Genomic DNA, 16683 nt, shown 5'->3' on the forward strand with positions numbered 1-16683 from the left:
AGCTGGGACCCTGAATGATCAAGAAAAGGAGAGCCCTTCCCTCCCCCCACCGTTGAGGTGTGATGCACGTCTTGCATAAGGGGAAAGACATCTGTAATTTTAAGCTACCGGAAATTGGGAAGTCATAACCTGGCCTACCCTGACAAAGAAACAGACAAATCCATGTTTTGTGTTTTGATCTTACCTCTGACGCATACTGTGTGACTTTGGACACATTGCTTAACTTTTCTAAGCCTCCATTTCCTTATCTGTATTATCATCTCATTGGGAGATTATTCTAATGCTAAATTCATAGGGTTGCTTTGAGAATTAAATAAAGCAATGTAGATAAAGTACTTAAGATAGAACCTGGCATATGGCAGGCATTAAGAAACGTATTTATTATTATTATTACTGTTTAGAATCCTAGGATCTTAGTATTTGAATGCAACTTAGAGGCCATCTACTCAAACATACTTTATTTTTCATCACTGACGGAAGATTACAGTTAGGGTTGTTGATTGCTAAAGCAAGGTTCTTAATATGTGTTACATGTTTGCCTCTGAAGTTGCATGATAAACTTGTGCAAATAGGGTTCCTGGCTTCCATCAGATTCTCAGTGGATTCCACCTCCAACCAAATGTTGAACATTGCTTCTATAAGGTCTCAGCTGATTCTAAAGTTTTGTAATTCTGAATGCCTTGCTTAAGTCAAGATTTGTCCATGTGATCTTTCTGGTATCCCTAATTAGAAAAGGAAAAAAAAAAAAGTGAATTTGGTCTGACCTATTGCACATTGCCCATCCCCTTTCCTAATGGCCGTGGGTGTAATTTTTCTGGGTCAGGAGGTGTCTCTCCCCTAGAGAGCAACTGTATGACTACTGCTGGGCATTGCCTCATAGGCATCTTCCATCATGGGCTCTCGTGAGGCAGTTAGGATTACAGCATGCTGGGAGAACTGGGGCAACAGTATCTAGTCATAAACAGGAAGCAGAAACTGACCGTCTTAGAAGAGGTAGACAATTATGAGACAAATCCCAGTGGGGGCTGCATAACTGTGGTTCAGTTCTGGACTGGTATGTAATCCAAGGTGGGAAGTAAGTGGTGTAGGAGTAGGCAAGCCTAGGAAGACTAATTAATGGTCCATGCACTTCAGGGAATTGGGGCTGGAAGGAAAGAAGGTGCAGTAACTAGGTAAGGTTTGTAATAGGTGCCCCCCTGGAATGACAATAGGCAAACAGACCAAAGACTTAGCCTTATTGGTTTTAGAGGGGGATAGGAGGGTCTTCAAGTCACTGGATGAAGATTACATATATTTAGAGATAGCTAGTGCTGGAGCAGGGCTAGAGACCATCACAGGTAAGCATTCTCTTAATTAGGCTTGTCACCTTCTTGTTTCAAAAATATTTACAAAACAATTAGAGGCCAAGCACTATGCTAGTTGCTCTGGATCCAAAGGAATGAACGAAGATTACCCTGTGTTATCAAGGAACCCAGATTCTAGTTGGGCAATAGAAACAAATTTACAGGGCAGGTGATGGGATTGAACAATTCTCTTTTCTGACTGGCATCAGAGAATATTACCTGATTTGCTCCCACATAGCAATGTTTCCTATTGTCTTGTTCTCCATACTCTGTGATAGCTGTTTTATTTTCATAAGTATGTTTTTACAAGCATGGGACTTCCTTTATTCTTCCCAGTCTAAGCCACTCTTTTGAGCCTATGCTTGTTTATGGCTCTTGCTCCCCTCACTCTCTTCTTCTTTTTTTTTTTAAATATAATTCCTAATTTATTACATAAAGCCAGAAAAAAACACTACTTTCTTGAGATGTTTCCACCTTCATTCACTTCCACTTGAAAACATAAGTGATTATATTGCTGGGATTTTCTCTCTCTTAAGAGTCTCTCATTTATTCCCCTTGGGCCTTCTTTCTTTTGAGAATATGAACCCAGAAAATTATACTCAAGTTTTCTCTGGGCATTTTAAAATCAACTCTCCTTAAAGCTAAGGCCCACACTGATTGCCATTCACATTTAAACACTCAATCAAAGTACTCTCATTCCTCCTTGTTCTTACAGGCTGCCTTATTGTTTTCCTGAGTTTTATCATTTTTATAGCATCCTAGGTAGGCCATTCTACAAAGGAAGAACTTGAGACCTAAGATACTGTCTTGGCTTTATTTCATTGGCAACAATGTCATGTATTACAAGGAGAGCAAAATATATAGCTCCAGTGACCTGCCCCAATTTCTGGTTATCTGTGTTTATAAATATCCACTTCTCTTTGACACTGTGGAGCATAGTGTTTTTGAGAATGCACTCAAAAAAGTCCAGCAGTGGATATGCAAAAGGAAAAATGAAAGACCTGTCGCAGTATGCACTAGTAGCACCAACTTTGGTGATAGAAGGAAGGCAGGGAAGCTGGCAGGGTCCATAGTAAGAACTTTAATTGCTCAAGTAAACAGTCACATCCAAATAATTAGTAACACATTCTCATAATCACTTCCCAAATGACCAAGACATTTGGCTTTCTAGCAGAGGATCCTGAAGGCTCAGATATATGTGCTCTGTGACATTTATTTGCATATATTTTCTCCTCCTACCTCACCTTTGAACTTCTGTACACAGAAAATGGATCCATTTACTCTTTTCGACTGTTTTTGCTGTTTGACTTCTAGCCTCTTCTCATCTTTTCACCAGCCTTGACATGACTCTTCTCCCATTCTGGGATTTTAATTATCTTTGTCTTGCAGTTTTTGCTCATTAGACATCCATCTTTATACAACTTTGTGTCTTTTCAACAGAAACACTCAGATTTATACAAAGATGGAAGTCACATCAGGTTCAATGAAGAACTACTGGAACCTTGTGGGCCTTGAAGTTTGAAGGAACTTCTAACCTTTTGGAGATTGTGGTGTGTGTGTGTGTGTGTGTGTGTGTGTGTGTGTGTGTGGAGAGAGAGAGAGAGACTTGCTGAAAGGTTTCTATTTCTAAGGGGAGAAAGCATTTCTTCACAAAAGCTCAAAAGACTGGGACATCAAATAACTCTTACAAAACATTTTGATGAGTTAAGTGTAAATGAATCAGAAACATATGGATTGAATTTCCCTTAAAATACACATGGGTTTAAAAATTAAGGGGAAAAGTGCTTGGCAAAATTCTCCTTGGGTTTGGCCAAGTCTGATTCCTTTGAAAACTAGTTCAAGACGTGATGCCAATCTTGAAATGCTTCTGGGTCCACACATCTCTGGTTCAAAGTGCTCTCTTCTTCAGAATCCTCTATTTCCCTGCTTTGTTCACTGTTGTCAGGACTGTGTCCCCTCAATAATCCTAATCAGAATGACATTTAAGAATAGAAAGGTCATATGAAAATCTTCTCCCATGTAGGAACTGCTAATGAACAAATCTTTGCAGAGTGGATTGAGTGGGCACATCATGATTCATTTACTTCCCAATTTATTGAATATCTATTACATACTAGGCACCTAGATAACAAAGATGAATCAAGCATGATCTTCCTATCCAGAAAACCCAGTCTGCAAGTAAACCACACGTTCATTACGATAGGAGGCGATGAGATGAGTGTTGTATGGGCTGGAGTCCTGCTGGGCCACAGAATTCACTCCAGATGGTTCATCTAGCTCCCTTTCCTTCTTACTGGTATCTTGATAGTTGCTTTCTAGTTCACATGCTCCTGAATTTAATGATGAGTCTGTTTACATAGACACAGGGTTAAGCACAAATGAATGGAAAAGACTGTAGGAATAGTGAGTAGCCATTGTCCCTGTAGGGCTTAAAGGATGATGGGAAACTGGAATTAATAGAACCCAAGGAGAGTTGGAACCATGAAGAGAGGCCACCATTTGGGTACTGTGGCCATGGCTGGTTATAGCTACTGTCAGACATAGCATTAGAGCTAAAAGGGACAGGGAAGAACTATACGGGAAGCTGGGATGCAGTTAGTGGTACTGAGTAGGGCAGAGGAAAGCAGAGAATCAGCCAGGAGGGGTGATGAGGTGCAAACAGAAACTAAGCTGATGTTCAGCTAAGGAGAAATAATTTCTGCCTCTGTGACTGAAGATGCCAGTGGAGATAGAGCTTGTTGAAGCATGTTTGAAGACTAAGGTAGGATCCTACAAGGTAGGAAGACTAAGGAGATGTGGGGATAGAAGCACCTGCACATCCAAGGTATGACATAAAGGGAGTGTAAAGCACAAAGTATGTTGGTGAATGGTAACTGGTTCATATTTATTAAAGGGCTGGTTTACACAGGACATTTGAATAATATGCTAAGGAGGTTATATTAGAGTTCTCCAGATTTATGGGAAGGAATTGGCTCACCTGATTGTAGAGGTTGATAAGTTCCATGATCTGTTGTCTGCAAGCTGTAGCTCTCAGAAAGCTGGTGGTATAGTTCCAGTCTGAGCCTGAAGGCCTGAGAACCAGAGGGTATGTTTCAGTCTAAGAGTGGGAGAAGACTACTGTCCCAGCTCAAGAGTTAGGCAGATATAAAGAGAAAGAATACTCTTTTCCTTTGCCTTTTTGGTCTATTTGTGTCCTCAGTGGACTGAATGGTGCTTAACCACACTGGGGAGAGCAGTTTGCTTTACTCAGTCTATATTTTAAAATGCTAATATTTTCTGGAAACATCTGACAGATACACCTAGAAATAATGTTTAGCCAGATATGTGGACAGCATGTGGCCTCGTCAAGTTGACACATAAAATAAACCATCACGAAGGTTGGGCTTTGTTCTCTAGACAAAGTGAAGATGTTTGAGCAGGGGTGTAATAAAAATCAAAGTAATATTTTAGGAAAGTTAGTCAGGTGATTTTGTATAAGATGGATCAGAAATGGGAGAGTTTGGGGATCAGGTAACCAGAAGACACTTAGAAAGCTTGATATATATATATAGCTTGATGTCTTATCTATTTTGCACAAATAGTAACTGATTTCCTGATGATAGATGACATTTTAGATGTGTACCCCACAATGCAGTTATATCTGTTTTTAGTTAAATCTCAATTAATGATTGTGTCATCTTGATTTGTAAATATTGTTGACTGCTGAGCCAAATAGTGTATCAGGATTTCATCTTTTTCTTATAAAACATTTGTTTTCCTTGGAGTTTCTAATTGGGTCAATTTTTTTTACTTGCATAATTTGCTAGCCACAAATTTTAATTATTTTCAAATGTTCATCATATCAATTATTCTATCAAATCTCCTTTTCTACTAAGGTCTTCTCTTCTAGACTCCTCAGTTCTTCTTCTCCAGTCTGGACTACTTCTGTTTTATGATTTTACCCTCAGAATTTGGTTCTGATTCTTCTGCGTAGTGAATTTTTGCTTTCTCTTTCTTGGATTCATACTTCTTTCTTCCCCTTTATTTCATTGCTAGAGTACATTCCTTAATAGGCTTACTGAAAAAGAGAACATGTTCACATAACTTTCTGTTTACTTGCATTTATTCATTCTAATCTGCAGTTGGCTAATGGTTTGGTTGGCTTAGAATGCTTGGTTCATAATTTCCATTTCTCTCCGAATTTTGAAGGCAACACTGCAAATGAGAAGTCTGATGTCTTTCATGTTTTTGACCCTTTGTATTAAATCTGACTCTTGAGGTTTCTCAGGTATACTCTAAAAGAGCATACCCGCAGTGTGCTAAAATTTCATAGTGATGTGTGATGGTGAGGGGTTTTTCATTCATTGTGCTGGGCATTCAAATGAGTCTTTTTCAGTCTAGACATTTGCATTCCTCAATTCTGTGACTTTCCATGGAATTTTCCTCTGATAAGTTTCCTTTTTGATTTTTTTCATATTCTCTTGGAGTTCATATTAATTGGTTATTAGATCTCTTCAATAAATCCTTAAATCTCATTTCCCCTACATTTCACTTTATCTGGAAATTTTGGAAAAATTTTTTCACTTTATCTGACTTCTTGCTTTTCAATTTTTTATTGGTATTTTTTATTCTAAGTGCTATTTCTTTCTAAATTGTTCCTTTCTCATAGTATTTTCTTCCTTTCTTAGAAAAAAATCTCAAATATCTCTTTGTTAATATTAATTAAAATCCTTTTGAATTTTTTTCCTTGTCCCCTACTTATTTGTGTTCTCTATGTGTCTCCCTCTTTTTATTCACTGTAGTTTCTTTTTTTATGTGGGAGTCTGATTCTTCTGCGTAGTGAATTTTTGCTTTCTCTTTCTTGGATTCTTGAATTTTTGCTTTCTCTTTCTTGGATCCTTAAGTGTTGGCCGATATGTTCATATTTAAGACTAAGGCATTTTAAATTGTTTTTAAATTGTGTATCCACACAGTGGGATATTCCTCAGAAACAAACAAAAAGAACGAATTACTGATACATGGAGGAACAACACTGGTGAATATTAATAGCACTATGTTAAGTGAAAGAAGTGGGACCAAAAAGTACATTCCATGTAATTCCACTGAGAGGAAATTTTTGAAAAGGCAAAACTCTAGTGATAAAAGCAGATTATTATTAAAAGCAGTTGCCAGGAGCCAGTGACTGTGGAGAAATTTGACTACAAAGGAATATGAGAGAAATTTTGGGGGGGGGGTGATGGAAATGTTCTATATTTTTATTGTGGTATGGTTTTATGACCATATAGAACAGTCAAAACTCATCAAACTTTACAGTAAAATTGGTGAATTTTACTATATGATACCACAATAAAACTGATTTAACAAAAATAAATTGATGATCTTTGTTGGGGAGGTTGGTTGACTTGGGGTCTTTAAATGAGCTTCCCATATGGAAGGCCTTCTATTTTGTTGGGAATATCCTACAAGTAAGTAGCAGTATGTGGAGGTCTTCACTGCCATTGAGTGTCTTTGGAAAAACAGACTATTGATTGGTATTTTATACATGAACTGGGTGTCCTGCCACTCCACATATAGAGTTTCTAATTCTTTTATCTATTTTAAGGATCACTTTTCTTCATATCTGTTGCTTCAGAGTATATAGTTGGTCTATTTAAATTTTCTATAATAAGCCATTTAGAATCATGTCTAACTTGAATCTTGAGGTATAAGTTTATATATAATAGAGATTTTCCATAAAAAGCAAAAAGAGAAAGAAATGAAAATTGAATAAACTAGGTATCTTTTTATTTAGAATTTCTATAAACTATGGAATTGGGATTTGAGATAGTTTCCTCTGTTGATATTTAAGATGCATGAGATTCATAAAAAGAGGTATTATCAGTATCTAAGAAAATATTTGCCTATATCACAGTACCCCCTCAACACACACACACACACACACACACACACACACACACACACACACTGGGCTATTATTTCTTTATAATATTTGTAAAAATTGGAGAGCATTTCAAAAATATAAAATGTACAATATATAATGCAGGAGACATCTATGCATTACTTACCCAATTTTAAATGATATTATCATTTTGCCATTTACTCTTTAGAATTATCTTTTTTTTTTTTAAAAAAAGAATTTGTTTATTCATGACAGACATAGAAAGAGAGAAGCAGAGATATAGGCAGAGGGAGAGGTAGGCTCCATGCAGGGAGTCCAATGTGGGACTTGATGCTGTGACTCCAGGATTACACTCTGAGCCAAAGGCAGATGCTTAACTGCTGAGCCACCCAGGCATCCCTCTTTAGGATTTTCATAAGAGATAAAGTATTTTAGACATCCTTAAACTTCTCCTTGCCTCATTAATGTCTCCCCTTTCCTTTCCAGAAACAACTGTCCTCCTGATGCTGGTGTGACATTTCTGTACAGGTTTTAGTACTTAACAATAAATTAAAAAGACATAAATAATATAATTCTCTTTTTTTGAATTTTAAAAATTTGCATGAATACCATCCTATTGTGAAATCTTTTGTCACTTGATTTTTTCATCCAATTTTGTTTTTGAATTTTATCCATAGTGATATAGAGAACTAGTTCATTCATTTAATAGCTGTAAAACATTTTATAGAAACAATAAATCAGTTTATGTAACCATTTCCCTCAGAGGACCATTGGACAGATTATACATTTTTGTGATTACATGCAATGCTTTAATGAACCTTCATGCAGGAGCACAGATATAGGGGTTTCTCTAGCACAGTGACTCACACATTAGTGTGCATCAGAAGTAGCTAATGTGGCTGTGACAGCACAGATGTTTGTCCTACAGTTTCTGATTCAACAGATGTAGGTGAACCCAAGAGTTTGAATTTGTAACAAACTTTCAGAACCACACTACTCTAGGGTTGAGCTACAGATGAAATTTTTGGCCTTTGGATATTTATATATTTTCTGCTTTGCTAGAGATTTCCAAACATCTAGAAATTTTTAAACATATAGTGTTTGCATCAGTATATACCTCCACTATCAAAGTATACATCCTCATTTCTCACTGTCTTGACAGTGTGGTGTTATAAGTGTTTAAAATTGTCAATAAAAATGTTACGTTTCATTTTATGTTTTTCTGATTAATAGTAAGATTGAACTTAATTTCCTATGTTTAATGTTCATCATTTTTTTCTTTTCTATGAATTCTATATCTTTTTTGTCCCCCTCATTAAGGTGACTGATTTGTTTATTTCTTTATTTTAATTGCTTTGTCAAATCTTTTTTATATATTCTGGCTACTAATCCTTTATCTGATAATGGGCTGCAAATCTCTTCCTTTAATCTTCTATTCTGTGATATCTCCCATTTCATTTATAGTATTTTTGATGGAGAAAAGTTTGAAATATCAATGCAGTCAATGTCAATATTTCCCTTTGTGGTTCATACTTTTATAACATTTTGGTTAAGAAATCTTTCCCTACCAAGATGTTGCAAAGATATATATTTGTAAACTTAAAACTTCTACCTTCATTTTCCACATTTAGTTTTTAATTTATTAGGAATTAATTATATGTATTGACTAAGGTAGGAAGCTAATTTTTTTCCGACAGGAGGAATCAGTCACTTTCTCTGTCATAACCAAGTTTCTATTCATTTTTGCATCTGTTTCCAAACTCATTTGTCCATTTTACTAATCTTTGTCTATTCCAGAACCAATACTATACTTTTCAATTACTTGAAATTCGAAATGTCTAGAATATATAGGAATTTTTTTTTCTCACCATATTCTTCTTCTTAGTTCTTCTGACAAGGCTTGATTTATCAAGTTGGGTGAAAAATTTGGTTCATTTACCAGTTGGCTCTATCTCTTTATTTGGCATTGTGAGTATTGCTCTGTAATAATATGTGTTATTTGAGCTTCATTTCTTTTTTTTACAAAAATTTGAAGTAGATTTTTTTTAAAAAAGATTTTATTTATTTATTCATGAGAGAGAGAGAGGAGAGAGAGAGAGAGACAGAGACACAGGCAGAGGGAGAAGCAGGCTCGATCCCGGGTCTCCAGGATCAGGCCCTGGGCCAAAGGCAGTGGTAAACCGCTGAGCCACCCGGGCTGCCCGAGATAGATTTAAAAAAACAAAAACAAAAACACAATGCAATAGAAATAATTGTGTTTGTGTGCATTCTTTAAGATAGAAACAAGAAGAGTATGCCAACCATAAAAGTCATAAAATTATTGAATTCAACGTAAAACTCTATTCAAACCTTTCTAGCGAGGATGAAGAAGGATGTGTGATAAATATTTGATTCCTCTGATAGAAAGAAACACAAAAATTTATGGTGGGAAAAAATTGTATCCTAATACCAAATACTGTCAGAAAGTCTTACCTAGAACATTTCATAGGGAATAGTGAAAAGCGATGTCCTCTAGAGTAATATATAAAAAAGTACAGAAATGCATTTCTTATGGTGGCAGTGAGTAAAATTTTAATTTTATAAAAATTGCTAGCAAATAGCTAATGTGATGCGTTCTATCTCTTCCCCCTGCCCAACTTTATTCAGGAATAGACATGAGACTAACGAGATCTTTAGGTAGACACAATTTTTCTCCAACTTTGTAGTTGGCAAACTAGGGCTCTTGGGTCCAATCCACCCTGCCACCTGTTTTTGCAAATAAAGTTTTATTGGAACACAGCCAGACTCATTTGTCTGCATATTATCTATGGCTGCTTTCCTGCTACCAGTGGCAGAATTGAGTAGTTACGATAAAGACCATATGGCCCACAAAACTGAAAGTATTTGCTGTCTGGCCCTTTCCAGACAATGTTTGCCACCCCCTTCTCCAAATTATCATTCCTTAAATTACTAACTTTATATTTACTCTCAACATATTTTTAAATCCCACCCTCACTTTTATAGCACCTTCAAGTATAAGCCGAAGATGTAATGGGCACAATGGTCAAGAGGAGGCACTTGGCCAAGGCGATTCATTATTGTCCTTATTCAGGAAGAAAATGTAATCACATTCTGTACATTCTTCCTACCCAGGAATTTCATCACCCAAAGAAAAAACAACCTAAGAACACAAAGATATCCTGCATTCTGAATTAGGGAGATTTTCTGTTCATCTCAGCAATATACTCCTTCCTTTTTGCTCTGCTCAGAAGGTGGCTCAGCCTTTTGTCATTCACCCCTCCCTTAGTCACCTAGTCTTGGCAGTGCTTCCTGGACTCTCAGTGAGCAGGCCATAGGAATCCTGTGATGGCATCTTTCTCCTCATCTGGACCCAAGTTCTAGTCAGCTCTACAATTTTTTGCGACTTTGTTTCCACATAGACCCAGTACTGAATTCCTCTCAGCTCCCTGATATTAAGTCATCTTTGTTACATTTTTTTTTTTTTTTTTAAGGACTGGTTAACTGAACTGTCACAATTCCCAACTGGTAATATGTTCCAGTGGAAAAATCACAGAATTTAGAGCCAGAAGTCCTGTTTTTGAATTCCTAACCTTGATACTTACCAGATGAATGACCTTGGGCAGGTTTCTTAAACACTGAGACTCAGTTTTCTCATCTGCAAAACAAAGATACTAACAATGCTTGTCATCTCTACCTATTAGGATCAATGCCAAAAACAAATGAGATCTGTGAAAATAATTTATAAATTACAAAATAATACACACATGCTCATTATTGTCACCAGTTCTCAAAGGTTCCCTAGATGATTTTTTTCTAATCTTCAATGGCTTTCCACTTGTGTTCAGGAACCAGTCCATGAATTCTCCATTGTAGCCTCTTTGCCGAAGAGCCTCATCATTGTATTAGCATCTGTCTTCTCTGGGAATGTACTGCTCCTCCAGGGACAGTCACCCTTTACAAAGGGTGTACGACCTGAATGTCTCAAAGCTGAGCTGTGGATTTTGACAATTAGAGGGTGGTGTCAGAGAGAGAGAATGCTCCTTTTGCTTCTCCCTAATTCTGTGTTATCTTGACCTGGCCTCCAAAGCAATCCTGATTATGCTGAGTCTCATATACTCTTCAGTGAACACTTTCTTTAATTTCTTGACCCATTCATTTTTCTGAGCTTAAAGCCAGAGCATAGAACAAAAGTGGGAAAGGGGATACAAGTGCACCTAAACAAATACAGCCCATTAGCTTTGTATCTCCCATCTCTCCTCTTAGGATCTAAATCCCTACTCTGAATTCCTTCTTTCATGAGATTTTCTTTGTCCACCTCTTTACTTCACCTCACTCCTCCCACCATCTAGGAGGAAAAGTTGGCCATTGGATTCATCCCATTTAGAACACAGATAGGATCACTTAAGAGTCGGTAGGGTCACTCTTTATTTAAAAATATCATCGTTTGTGAGGTCCTTTATCCTTTTTTTTTTCTTCGTTTAGATATTCTTTCAAGCATGTGTATAATTTTTTTCTTCCATCTCCAGTACCATGGAGCCAGCCCAAGAATGGTCAGATTGTGAGATCTGGATTGAGTCAGGAGTGGTAGAGACCCTCATTAGCTGTTAGGGGAAGTTGTCCCTCTCAACCCAGCTATACTAGAACTCTGTACTGGAACTTGGACTAAACAAAATCAAATTAAAAGAAAAAAAAATGAAACTTTTTTTGCTCTTTGCTATTGCCTCTTTTGTGAATATTTCCTCCAAGGCTCTCATAGAGAATATCTTTATGCCGTTAATAATTCATACAGTTTACATCTATGAACTCACAAATAAATCCCGAACAGTGGTCACTGGCCCACTGTTTTCTGCAAATGGCTAATCTCTACATCCTGGGTTAAGCTCAACTGGGACACTGTGTTATAAACTATAATCTAAATTTTCTTCAATTTTGCACTAACTGCTTTTTACAGAAAGGAAAAATGAGGATTACAAAAAAATGACCATGATATGTTTGCCAGATAAAACATAATTTGCTTTATTTTTCCCCTTTGCACCATTAAGAGATTTATTGTCTCCTATTTATTTTCAGCACTTTTCTTCATTTCTGGGAAGTCTGACCTGCCTAAATCATTATTGCATCTGAACAGAGTTTTGCAGACAGATTTCCAGTAATGGGCTCAAATAATGGGCTCTATTTGGCATTTCAATGGCCCTTTAATGACACAGAGAAGGGCAGTGCTTCTTACATGTTTCCTGAGAAGCAAACATGAGTGACCCCAGAGGCCTAGTAGCATAATCTGAAGCAGATCACCACAAATTTAAAAATTCTTTGTTATCATATATTATAGAAGATTTGCATTTCATATGATATTTGTGTTTCCTTGTATATAAAAATACTCAAATGCTTTAATTGACGTTTCAGACAGATGTACCATTTTTATCCTGGCATGCTTCTGCTGGTTGTTGTTTACTGTTAGTAGGTGGATGCACCCCCAGTCTGAGATTTGGAGGCAGGGAAACTGGATTTGAATCTTGATTCTTTCATTTCTAGACACCTACACCTGGGCAAGTCACTTTTGGAGGGTAGATCCTCATGTGTAAAACAGGCTCTTGTGATATTCATATCTGCAATTGGGGATTCCTTTCTGTTGAATAATCGTCCAATGTTGAGAAGGAAGGGCTGATTAGAACCAATGGGGAGATATGAATCCTAGACCATTTTGAAGATGATTAAGTCCAAACATTTTCATGAAATTTAACTGTTCTCATTTTCTAGAAGTTTCACTTTATCATATTAGTTCCTTGGGGATGTTTATAGTGTTTCTCCTCATAGGCATGCTGATATTAGGAACATTTCTCATAGGAAATTTTACAGTTGCCAGCTTCAGGCTCCCAGACTCACCCCTAGTGGACCTAAGTTCAAAAAAATACTTATCAAGGAGCTTCTCTGTGTCCATCACTTGCCAGGTACTGTGGGTCAGATTGACAAATTAATTGTGAGCTACAATCTACACTTGGGAATTTTTTTTTTTTAATCCTGAGTACCAGGGTTATAGACCAATTTAATCAAAGTATGTATTAGGTGGTGCTCAGGCATCAATCTTTTTATTCTTCTTCTTTATACCTTTATAAAACTTTTTTGGTAATTCTATTATACAGCCAAATTTGAAAACCAGTGTATTATATTAGTGATCTATAAAAGAGTGATCTGTGGATCTTGTTCAAAAGGCAAATACTTATCTATTCAGATTTGTGGAATCAGATTCTTTTAGCAAAATCTGGGGAGAATTTGTAGGAACATTAAAGCTTGAGAAACACTGTGTTAGAACTCCCTGCTCTACTTATTCTCAAAGTATGGTCCTCTGACTATAATGAGAGTTGCTTGGAAATGTTTTCAAAAGGCAGATTTCAGGGCCCAGCCCCAGCCTACTAAATCAGAATCTTATGATGGAAGTGCATGGATATTTACATCCTTACAGAATTTTATAGATAATTCATGGCTTACCCAAATTCATATTTATCAGTTATCAACACCACTGCCCTTCCTTAGAATCATCTACTTTCTTTTCCACAATTCTTCTTCACCAACTGCCAAGTCTTTCTGAGTTCTGCCCATAAGATCCAGGATGGGAAGGATGATAATTTTCTATTTTTAGCCTTATGTGTAGTTTCGGCTTGTAGTTGCTTTAAATAGAGAACTCCTCCAGAGCTTTCAACTGTTTGTTTGCAGATCATTAATTACTGAACATGGATGCTCTGGAGCAGAGAAATTTTCAACTTAAATGATAAGAACTGATCTTGGCTGAAGAATGCCAAACCTGAAAACTAGGACTCCCTAAAATAAGTCAACATATGGTTCAGTTGATAGAGCTCCAATTTCTATTGATCTTTTCAGGAATCATATCTACTGTGTGAGGAAAGCTGCCTGTGGCACTGATCTAAATGATAAATGGAGAGAAGTCAAAAGAGACAAGGAAAGGAATATGCAGAAGCAAGAGGATGTTTGGGAAAAGACTGTAAGTCATGTAAGTGCTTTGGGCAAGGCCTGGTTGGGGAGTAGTCTTTAGTCCTGGCTGACATCTTCACAAGTTTATGAAGAAAGAGATTGCTCTTTATCTAATAGGTCTAATAGACCTTTTTGATTAAAGAGAATAAAAATCTCATTCTTTCCCAATTTCCTTTTTCTTTCTCTTGCTCTCTCACCAGTCTTCCACTTGGTTTTGGAAGGGTGACTTACATGGCTGCCACCAGAAGCTGATTGTAAAAGCTACAGACATCACAGCTTTTGTGCCTACTATTTTTTGCCTCTATATCATATTGTCCTATTCCTTACATCCTATCTCTCACAGGAATTTGTTGAACACTAGTTCTTAGCTGGAGAGCTAGAAGTACAAGATGTGAATGTGGAGCTCCCTGGCCTGGCCCTAATGAAGCTTGCTGTCTAAAGAAAATATAGTTGACCTTTGCATAATATGGGATTGAGAGGTATGGGGCCACTTACATGTGGATTTTTTTTTTTTGCAATTAAAACAATACCATAAATGATTTTTTCTTCTGTATGATTTTCTTTTCTCTAGTATGTATTACATACAACATATAAAACATGTGCTAATTGTTCATGTTATGGATAAGATTTAAGGTCAACAGTAGGCTATTAGTAGTTATAGTTTTTGGTGAGTCAAAACTTATATGTGGACTCTGAACTGTGGGAAAGGGGGTTGGTGTCCCTAATCCCTGTGTTGTTTAAGGGTCAACTGTGTATGTGTAGGTGCTCCTGGAGGAAGGGCTCTATGCTTTTCAGGTGGACAGGAGGAGAGCCTGGGCTGAGGAAGGAGAGGGACAGATCCATTCCTCATTTCTCTGTGAACTTCAGGGCACAGAGCCAGCTCACCACTTTTGTTAGAACTTTCCTGCTCCACTCTTTTCTAAGTGGGAATGAGGGATGTAAGTGCAAAATCCTGTATATTAGGAACAATCTGGGTATATCCAGACAAAACTACATGTAGTGGAAGACACTATGGTTTGCATGTTTGGGGGGACAGAGCCCTGGGCCTCAGTTTCACTGCGGATATCCTAGTCTGCCATCCTTCTGTGAAGCACACTGCACCAAGAGTAGGGTATCAGTGAGCTAAAATCCTGGGATACACTTGGCCACAGGGCTCTAAGTCCTGGGAAGTGACTGCAAATCTCACAAAGTGACTGAAACACAACAATTTGCAATATGCAGGTAGTTAGACAAAGGGGTCCCTAGTCATCATGTTAGAATTGAGAATTTCTAGACCCTAGGAAGATATATGAGAAGAGGGTAGCATGGTAACTAGAAGCTTGGAATTTGGAGTGAGGTGAACCTAAATTCATACCTTCACTCTATCCCTTTATCAACTATTTGGCTCTGGGCAATTATCTGATCTGTTGGAGCCTCTGTTTCTTACTTTCTGAAATGGTTATAATACACACATATGTACATATTTTATAAGGCGATTGTAAAGAGTAAATGAGACAGTATCTTTAAAAGACTTAGTAGAGTCCCCAGTGCAAGTTGAATAAACAATAATCATTCAGTATTCTCCTTCATGGCAGTTGTAGTTTTGGGGTAGGTAAAAATGGAAGGCAGTGGGATGGAGAAAATATGTCTGGAATGTTCTGGTGTTTATAGGAACAATGACCAAGGCAGGGGCTCAATTTTCCATAACTAATAGAACTATAACACACAAGGGTAGGCAGAAATTCGGCTACCCTATACAGGCACCCAACCAGGGAAGGAGGTGGCTAGGATCATTTGTTGCCGGTCCATGGCAGTGTGTCCCGGGACACTGACATCCTTCTTCAGGAAAGCATTGAGTGCCAGTGAGCCATCCTGAAAAGTGCATAGGGACTTCGGTTTAAGGCTGATCTCTGTACTCTACTAGCCTTGTGACAGGTTCAAGTTACTTAACTTATAAACCAAGGGTTGGGGGAAGAGGAAGAGCTTATCTTTCAGAGCTAGAGTGAAGGAGCCTAGAGAGTGCCTGGTGAGCGGTCGAAATTCAGAAAGTGTTAGCATGGGTGGGGCTGAGCCCATACACAGCACTTAGTTGTTCAGACCTTAGGGAGAGAAGAGATACAGACAGAAGCCTGAGAGGCAAGGAGGGTTGGCTTTACTACTTAGGAGTAAATTAAAAATTAGGCATTATTTTTGAACTTTCCAATGCTTTACAGGGTTCTCAGTACATGTTGCAAAAATTGTCAATGACTGTATACCTCCTCCTTGAATATACAGACAGCTTGGATTCTACACTGTGGTGAAGGCTACTTGCAGTTCTGAGTATGTTTCCCTGTGCTTTCCACTGGGTACATAGCTTCCAAAGTGGTCCTTCATCTGCGCTGCCTCCCAAGTTCAGTTCCTAGTATATCCTATTAAGGGCACTGTACTAAAGAGCAGTTTTCTTTTCTTTCTTTCTTTTTTTTCCCCCCCAGCTGACACAAGGGCTTAACAGATTAA

General features: G+C 37.6%; 1 long non-coding RNA gene across 1 annotated transcript; it reads left to right on the top strand.

Moving 5' to 3' along the window:
• Positions 1-974: 974 nt before the first annotated feature.
• Positions 975-14621, top strand: LOC121498760. The gene is made up of 3 exons (XR_005989883.1): positions 975-1054; positions 14098-14227; positions 14552-14621. It is a non-coding gene; the product is annotated as an uncharacterized LOC121498760 (long non-coding RNA).
• The last annotated feature ends 2062 nt before the right edge of the window (positions 14622-16683 follow it).

The sequence above is a fragment of the Vulpes lagopus genome, chromosome 9 (genome assembly GCF_018345385.1).
Source record: "Vulpes lagopus strain Blue_001 chromosome 9, ASM1834538v1, whole genome shotgun sequence".
Classification (NCBI taxonomy): Eukaryota; Metazoa; Chordata; class Mammalia; order Carnivora; family Canidae; genus Vulpes; species Vulpes lagopus.